This window comes from Odontesthes bonariensis, chromosome 11 (assembly GCF_027942865.1).
Source record: "Odontesthes bonariensis isolate fOdoBon6 chromosome 11, fOdoBon6.hap1, whole genome shotgun sequence".
Lineage (NCBI taxonomy): Eukaryota > Metazoa > Chordata > Actinopteri > Atheriniformes > Atherinopsidae > Odontesthes > Odontesthes bonariensis.
In genome coordinates, this window is record NC_134516.1 from 29112538 (window position 1) to 29121034 (window position 8497).

At 43.2% G+C, this 8497-nt stretch overlaps 2 non-coding genes and 2 pseudogenes across 2 annotated transcripts; 2 read left to right on the top strand and 2 right to left on the bottom strand.

The window, feature by feature from the left end:
• The window catches only part of LOC142393685 (5S ribosomal RNA), a 109-nt pseudogene extending 58 nt beyond the window's left edge, over nucleotides 1-51 (top strand).
• Nucleotides 52-349: 298 nt separating this feature from the next.
• LOC142393600 (5S ribosomal RNA) lies at nucleotides 350-458 on the bottom strand (annotated as a pseudogene).
• A 358-nt stretch (nucleotides 459-816) lies between these two features.
• Nucleotides 817-935, top strand: LOC142392899 (5S ribosomal RNA). Its single transcript, XR_012771529.1, has one exon. It is a non-coding gene; the product is annotated as a 5S ribosomal RNA (ribosomal RNA).
• Nucleotides 936-7528: 6593 nt separating this feature from the next.
• On the bottom strand, nucleotides 7529-7601 carry trnak-uuu (transfer RNA lysine (anticodon UUU)). The gene has a single exon. It is a non-coding gene; the product is annotated as a tRNA-Lys (tRNA).
• Nucleotides 7602-8497: the final 896 nt, after the last annotated feature.

Below are 8497 nucleotides of genomic sequence, written 5' to 3' on the forward strand. Positions count from 1 at the left end.
TGGTTAGTACTTGGATGGGAGACCACCTGGGAATACCAGGTGCTGTAAGCCTTTTGGCTTCTCCAGGCGCATGCAGTTTGGCTACGTCAAATGCAAAAGTAGTCCCTGTTTGACTTTTTGGAACTTGTCCTTTCTCAGGACAAAGTTAAATGTATGAGGATCAAAGCCAACAATGGCCTGGGACATCTCAGCAGATCCAGGATCAGCAACATGGAGACTGAGAGCCAAACAGAAACAGAGGCGTCTGCCAACCAATCAGCAGCAGCCCAAGCTGGTTAACTTCCTGGTGTCTGTGTGGCACACGGTGATGGTCAGATGTTACATGCAGGCCGCAGAGAGAAGAGAAAAAGGCTTACAGCACCTGGTATTCCCAAGCGGTCTCCCATCCAAGTACTAACCAGGCCCGACCCTGCTTGGCTTCCGAGATCGGGCGTGTTCAGGGCGGTGTGGCCGTAAGCCACAGTCCCTGTGACAAATATATGTTATATAGGTGCTGGAACCATACGTTTCCCCTATTTTTACCAGAGAGCTGGCTTGAGAGGCTGCTGTTGAGCCTGCACGTTGACTTCCCTGATGTGATTGTTCTCTGCAGCTGAAATTGGGACTCTCAGATAACTTAGTGTCTGTCAAAAGCCTCTGTTCCCTGTGTGTAGTTTTGTGTCCGTTGTCATATAGAGAAACCAGGGAAGCTCAATCCCACGACATGCTCATAAACTGCGTCTTCTCTAAACAGTATAGTTCTATTTTACAAGTCGGAATACAATAACAGATTCTGTTTCAGAATCTATAAAGAGCTGGTTTGGGATTCCATTGCTGGCTTACGGCCACACCACCCTGAACACGCCTGATCTCGTCAGATCTCAGAAGCCAAGCAGAGTCGGGCCTGGTTAGTACTTGGATGGGAGACCGCCTGGGAATACCAGGTGCTGTAAGCCTTTTGGCTTCTCCAGGCGCATGCAGTTTGGCTACGTCAAATGCAAAATAGTCCCTGTTTGACTTTTTGGAACTTGTCCTTTCTCAGGACAAAGTTAAATGTATGAGGATCAAAGCCAACAATGGCCTGGGACATCTCAGCAGATCCAGGATCAGCAACATGGAGACTGAGAGCCAAAGAGAAACAGAGGTGTCTGCCAACCAATCAGCAGCAGCCCAAGCTGGTTAACTTCCTGGTGTCTGTGTCTGTGTTGAAGTAAATGGAACTGTAATTTTGTAACAATTGCAAAGAAAATGTCACTGTTGATAAAAATGATGTGATTAACATGGATTTGTCAGACGGAAGTTAATCATGAGTCGTGTTGTTTTGACAGCTGCACCGTCACTGTGAATGAGAGAGTACGAGAGTGTTATAAATAGTAGCTGATGGTGTGTATACTGTTGTGTTTACTGTTGTGTTGACCTCCCTCAGGGGTTAGGTGTCTTTAAGAAAGTGAATCTGATGCAACATTTCCTCAGCTATGTTCAGGTAATATAGTCCATTACACAAACACTTTTACATATTGATTATATAAACCACCCCAGTCAAAACATCATCTGAGACGTCTGCCCTGTGAGGGACAGCTGTGTTTTAAGCTCTGGGAGTTAGAGGCTGCTGGAAGCTCTAACAGTCAACCAGCCACAGAGGATGAAGCTCTGATCACTTTTTTCATCTCATTGCTTTACAACTTCACCGCTTGACTAGGCTCATGGATTATCTATGTACAATACATCTTCACTGTAAAATCCAATAGCTTCCCAGACATTTGTTAACTTTACTAGGTTAATTACAATATGCACTTATCACTGATATTTATGAAGTAAAAGTTAGTTGCATGGTGAAAAAGGCAAAAAACTTAGTGTTTAGAGTGAAGATGACTTTATTTAGAGTGAAGCTCACTCAACAATATGTAGGAACACAGTCTCACTCCCACTGCGCATTCAAAGAAGAAGAAGTGTGCATGCGCAGTAGTAACATTCAGTCTCTCCTGCTCAGCAACGTATATTATGTCTATGTCAGCAACGCAGCAGTCCAGCACACAGGCCGAGGCACTGAGGGGAGCCTGCTGAGTCCACTTTTTCAGTTTTTTAAAAATTCGTTTGAAAAAGAATAAATAAGGTAAGTTATCAAGCAAGTATGTTTCTTAATATGTTTTAATTACTGCTCCGACTGTTAGCGTTCATGAGCTAACGTTAGCGTTAGTTAGCTAGCTAACGAACCAAACAGGCATAACGTTAGCCTGTTCAGGCCATGGTTAAGGTGAGTTTGGGCGGTTTCCCACCATAGTCCTGTGATTATCTTAAAAACTTTTAACAGTTCCAAAGTCTAATTACTTTGAAAGTCTCACATTTGAAATGTTGTAGCATGAGTTTTCCGTTTTCCCCAAATTGACAACGATGGCATTTTGGCCTGACTTTCAAATTTGCAACGTGGAAATTACAGTTTTCAGTTAAGGCAGCATGAATGTGTTTGATGCAAAGAGGAGGATACATTAGGTTCATAATGCACTGGCGCTGTCTTTCTTTGGGGAAATGGTGAAGGCTGGTGCAGTAGCATAGATGCTTTCGCATCCTATGATCAGACATCCCAGGTCTCCCGGAAGTTCCGGGAGTCTCCCTGATATTGATAGTTAATCACGAATGCCCGCGAGTCGGATAAAATATCCCGGATTTTAGACTATGCTAGGGAGTGTTTTTTTTTTTTTTCAAAGCGAGTGAGAACGTGCAGGCAACACAATAACTCGTGCACCATGCGCGTTTGGACTGCGCAGGCACGAGAGAGAGAGGGGTGTGGGGAGAGGTGTGAAACCTGTGCGTATCTGTCCAAAGCGATGCTCTGTCCAACCAGCGCTCAGGGCGACTGCTGGTCAGAGGGCGCGCTGATTGGTTTAGTCAGCGAAATAAGCCAATAACGTTCGGTGTGGGAGGGCTTCCATTTACTCTCTGACAGTTACGTAAGTTACCACTCAAAAACTGTGCATTCTGCCAAATGGCAGAGGGTGAATCCTTGAGTAAAAAACGAAAATATAAGACTCATTTTACAGTAGAATATACTAAAGTGTATCCATGTCTGGTGAAGGTGAAGAATGATGACACCGTGCGAGGTGCACTGTATGCAACAGTGACTTCAGTATTGCCCACGGCGGACTTAATGACTGTAAAACATGTGGAGGTAGGCTAAGTTGAACGCGCCATCATCTGCATTTTATTTCTGTAGGTTAAATGCTGTTATAAAATAAAGCAAAACGTATCAAAGACTTATTTAAAGTATCAAACACATTTAGTTACTAAATTTGTAGGCCTATATCTAACTAGCCAGCTACAATATCTGACTATCTATATCCAGCCTGTCTAAGCCTTTTAAAAAATCCCCAATTTAATATAGGGCCGGGTGGGGGGCAAACAGAATGGCACACCGGTGTAGCCATTTACTGCAGGTGGGATGGACTAAATAGCCCAGTTACCTCCTCATCTCTCCTAATTTAGAGAAAATTAAATTCGGTATGAAGTTCCAAATTGAAGATGTGTTCTTGATAAATTGTTTAAGCCGATTTATTTTGAAAGTATTATTTAAAGTGTAAAAGTCTAAAAAGCTAAGGCCACCATTATCGTATCAGTTCATTATTACAGATTTTTTTTAACATAGTGGTTTTTGTTCCTCCATATAAAGTTTAATGAATTTTTAATTTGCCGTTGTCGCTTTCTCTTTTGCCGTTGTGATTTGCACTTCAGGGCCACCGTAGCACCTCCTCATCCAAGCAAGCGAGCAAGTGCAGGGCACCGAGTTCAGGGCAACATGTTTTTCTGTGTGTTTCTTATACCAGTAACTGAGTGAGTTTACTATGTGTGTGAGGGATGTTTCCATCAGCTGAGACGTTGGGAGAGAGCAAACAGTTGACACCATAGATGTTGGAACTGTTCTGTTTGGGGTGGCGGGGTTTTTGTTGGGAGGGGCGGCGGAAGCACGCACACTTATCAATGATTGAGGATTTGATTTGAAGTTATTTTATAATAACATGCAGTTACTCCTTGATTTAATTGAGTTACATCAACATTTAATTTCCCTCTGGGATAAATAAAGTATTTTTGAATTTGAATTGAATTATAAGAGAAATAGAATGTATGAACACGGCATGTTTATTGTTCAGTAAATAAAAATTTGATAACCAAATCAAGCCATTTAAGGAACATAACAGCATAAAACACACCACAAATGAAAAAAGAAAAGTCTGCGCTCATGACTCAGGGCTTTCATCCATTTCCAAAAGTGGACCTTCTCTCAGTTGAACTACTAATGAAAATTCTAAGCAGGGTCGAGACATGGCTTTCATCCATAAGGTCACTGTGAGCGTTCATAATGGCCAAATGTGTTAGTCTCTCCTGCGTCATGGTGTTGCGCAGCCAGGTTTTCAGGCTGAGAAAGAGCGCTCGGATGCCGCCACAGATATGGGCGGGGCCAGAGAAAGCCTAATGAGCTTCTCCACCTCTGACAGCATGGAGCGGGGTTGGTGCTGCAAGGTTTGCAGGATGGACCCCTACACACATCCCTCAGTATGTCCAGCTCAAGGCTTAGCCGCTCTCGTGGAAAGGGGGTCAGTTCCGGGGAACCCACATCCACTCGTTTCCCCTGAACTGCCTGCTCTCGCCCTGCAGCTCCGCGGAGTCCCTCCTGATCAAAACGCCGCTCCACCTCTGAGCGCACCAGGTCCAGGGCCTCAAACACTTCTCTCTTCCACAGGCTTTGATGTTCTGCAATATTAGATATAACATCAAATAAACAACTTCTCTAACCGACCAATTCTGCCCATATGGGCTACCTATTTAAGCTGGATCAAACTTATATTTTCCCATTTAAGTTCAAAATCCGGGCTGCACGGTGGTGTGGTGGTTAGCACCGTCGCCTCACAGCAAGAAGGTTCCAGGTTCATCACCCAGCTGGGGCCTTTCTGTGTGGAGTTTGCATGTTCTCCCTGTGTATGCGTGGGCTCTCTCCGGGTACTCTGGCTTCCTCCCACTGTCCAAAAAATCATGCATGTTCTAAATTGTCCTTAGGAGTGAGTGTGAGCGTGCATGGTTGTTTGTCTTGTTTGTCTCTATGTGGCCCTGTGATGGACTGGAGGCCTGTCCAGGGTGTACCCCGCCTCTTGCCCATTGACTGCTGGGATAGGCTCCAGCCCACCCGCGACCCGATCGACGGATTCAGCGGTATAGATAATGGATGGATGGAGTTCAAAATCCTGTTATGAATATGGTTTGTTATTTCTGTCATTATTTCTGTCCATATTCTTTTTTTCCTTTAGTTGTCTCATGAAAGTTGCATGAGTGTACGTTCTTAGTCAGTTGATAGGCTAGTGCATACCGTTGTTTGTGTATTATGAATGATTCATTACAGGTTACAGGTACATTAATGTTTAATAAATAGGCCTACATGGATGTAGAGTATTGTTGAACTTGTTCGGTTTTTAATGTCATAATCTATGGATAGTGTCAGGTTCAAATACCTAGAAATTCATAAAGATAGAGAGAGAGACGTCAAGGATTTTTACTCCTGAGGAGAGCTGGTGAGGAGACGGCTCCTTACAATCTCCTAACCACTCTGAAGCTTCTCCATCACGCCTCCTCCATTTTATTCGGAAATGGGTGTGTACAAAAAGCTCTCAAAAGAAGGGAAGGGGGATTCAGTTTCAGGCGGACCAGACCACATTCCTAACAGTGGAATTTACCACCTTCACACAAATAAGCAAGGCACAACTTTGCTCAAAACTCTTATAAGAAAACAGAGTATATATGGGATAACTACATAAAATGTATTTACAACTCAACAGATAGATACTTTAAAAGCGTCTGTCCGCAATAAGCTTTATGGAAAGTGTTGTCAGGCCCAGGAACTCAGGACGCAGATGCAGGGAGAAGGTTTTCCAATAACAAGCTTTATTGAAAAGCAGAGGATCAATTCTCCCAGAGAGAGAAGAAAATACAGGCTATGGAATTATCTAAATATACTTCTCCCAAAAATGGAAGAAGTATAGCTTTAAAAATGATCAAAATAATACTCGCTCCACTATAAGGAGGAAAAACAAAAAGACTATCAAAAGTTATAAGTAACGCAAAATCCCTCCCACTACGGAGGAAAGACTGAGAAGACTATGGTTAGTAATCAACTGAAAAACAGTCCTGCAAAGCAGAGGCACTAGGCTATGAAAAACATTTAAGAAAACAAAGAATCACTCCACTTGGAGGAAACAAAAGAGCTATGAAACATAAACTATGGTTTAACCAATCAGTGATATAAAAATGACCAAAACCAAAAACTCTCTGAGAGAAACAGAACAAACCACGAAGGTTGCTTGGAACAAGGCTGTGACCAGACTTGGGAAGGCCGGAGTGAACGCACGTAGATACTGACGAATACGACCCACTGGCACAAGACAAGGGGGGGCGCAGACTCTTATACACTGGGTTAACAGGGGACAGGTGGAAACATTCATCCCACAATCAGACCGAGACACACGAGGAAGGGCAAGTGACCTGAAACGAGAGTTAGAAACTCATTTATCACCAGCTCTATCAGCATGGAGAGAATCCCCTTTTCTCCCAAAAGATCCCCGGTGCTGCTCCTGAGCTGTTTCTGTAAGTTTATCACACCAGCTGGTGAAATGATATGAGTCCCTCTACAGTTGTTGGAGATATCAGCTGAGATTCAAACTAAAAGACACATTTTGTGTCTGAAACTGTGAGAGACTGTTCAAGTGGGACTGAAAGCAGATTCAGAGGGTTGTGATGTATGTGTTTCCCCCCAAATGATCTGATAACTGTCAGAGATGCAGCAGTGCTATGAAATCCACTTTAGAAGCTGCAGTTATTGGACACAATGAAAGCTGACCATCTCTGTGGCTCAGAGGAAAACTGAGCAGCAAATGTTGTCAGTCTAAAGCTGAAATACTAAAGAATGCTGCTCCTTATGTGGAACACACCAAACTCCAGAGAAGCTGGAAGCACCACTGCGACTGAACTTGTGACATCATCACAGTTTACGCAACTTCCTCCAACATCTATGTCTCTTGAGGCCTTTACAAAATATATTTCTGACACTGATTTTTCTGATGAAGTGCTTTGTTTTATTGCCACTTAAATGAAGCAAACAATGCCCTTGTTGTTTAAACTGCACCAACGTTGATTTATCTCTGTAATGTCTTGTGTTCTGTTCTGGGTGTTCATTCATTACAGATTGTCCAAATAGTGAAATCTAAGTGAAAAGAAGCCCTGATATAAAGCAGAACTATTCATGATAAATGCTCTTAACCTGTTGTAGTTTCAGTGAATGTGATCAACACTCTGCAGCTGGTGTATTTAAGGTGATTTCTATAGTTTATATAGAAATATTCTATAGTTTATATAACTTACGAATGAGGATATAACGATGTAGCTAACAGCAAAGCAAACAATAAGCTACATAGAAGGAAAAGCATCAGCCAGGCTCTGTCAGAGGTGACAGTGTAGAAACAGAGTGCAGGCATAGAGGGAAGTACAGGTTAAGTGGTAGATTACATTTCTACACCTGATCAGGGACTTGAACCCTGGACCCTCAGATTAAAAGTCTGATGCTCTACCAACTGAGCAATCCAGGCCTTATGAGAGTGTGTCTGAGTGACAGCTGACATCTGAAACACTTCCTGAGTCCAAAGCTGTGACGCTGTTTTCTGAACAAACGCCTGGTTGATGTGAACTTGTGTTGCAGCCACTGAGCATAAAGAAGAAGGCCTTCATGGAGGGAAACAGGGAGTTAAGGAGGAGTGTGAAGAAAAAAGGAAGAGAGCAAGTCGGTGGGAAACTATCTGCAGCAGAACAGTGTGAGGGATGTGTGGTCAGGAATGGAAAAGCTCACAGGCTTTGGGATAATGTGGGATCAGACAGATGGAAGAGTTCAGACAAACTCAGCATGCTGCTGCCTCCTGCTACAGACCTCACATCCTCCATGTACCAACAGCTGCCCTGCCACACCTCAGCACATCTACATGAAACTATCAAATCTATAGGAAAATAAACTATCGCCTCATCTGGATACAAACAAAAGAGATGATTGTGGATTTTAGGAGGAGCAGCAGTCAGCTGAACAGCGTCTCCATCCTCGGTGAAGAGGTGGTTGAGGATTACAGATACCTGAGGGTTCACCTGGACAGCAGACTGGACTGGAAATGCAACACTGAGGCTGTCTACAAGATGGGACATTCAGTAAACTATTCCTATAACTGTATGTATGCTAACTGAGTTGGCATGGGTTGGTGCACTAAACACATGTTACAGAGTTTAATATTTCTGCATCTTTTAGTAAAAACAGGAAATAATGAGTGTATATTTCCAGCCAAATTCCCAATAAAGCTGCTCTCATCCACATATTTTTCTGTTTCTTCTGTCAGACGGCTAAACTGAAAATCAGCCCATTAAGACTACGGGTCAACTCGTGGTCACTTAAAGCATGTCCAGACTGTCACTCTGCAAATGTCTGAGGCAAGCAGAACCTCAT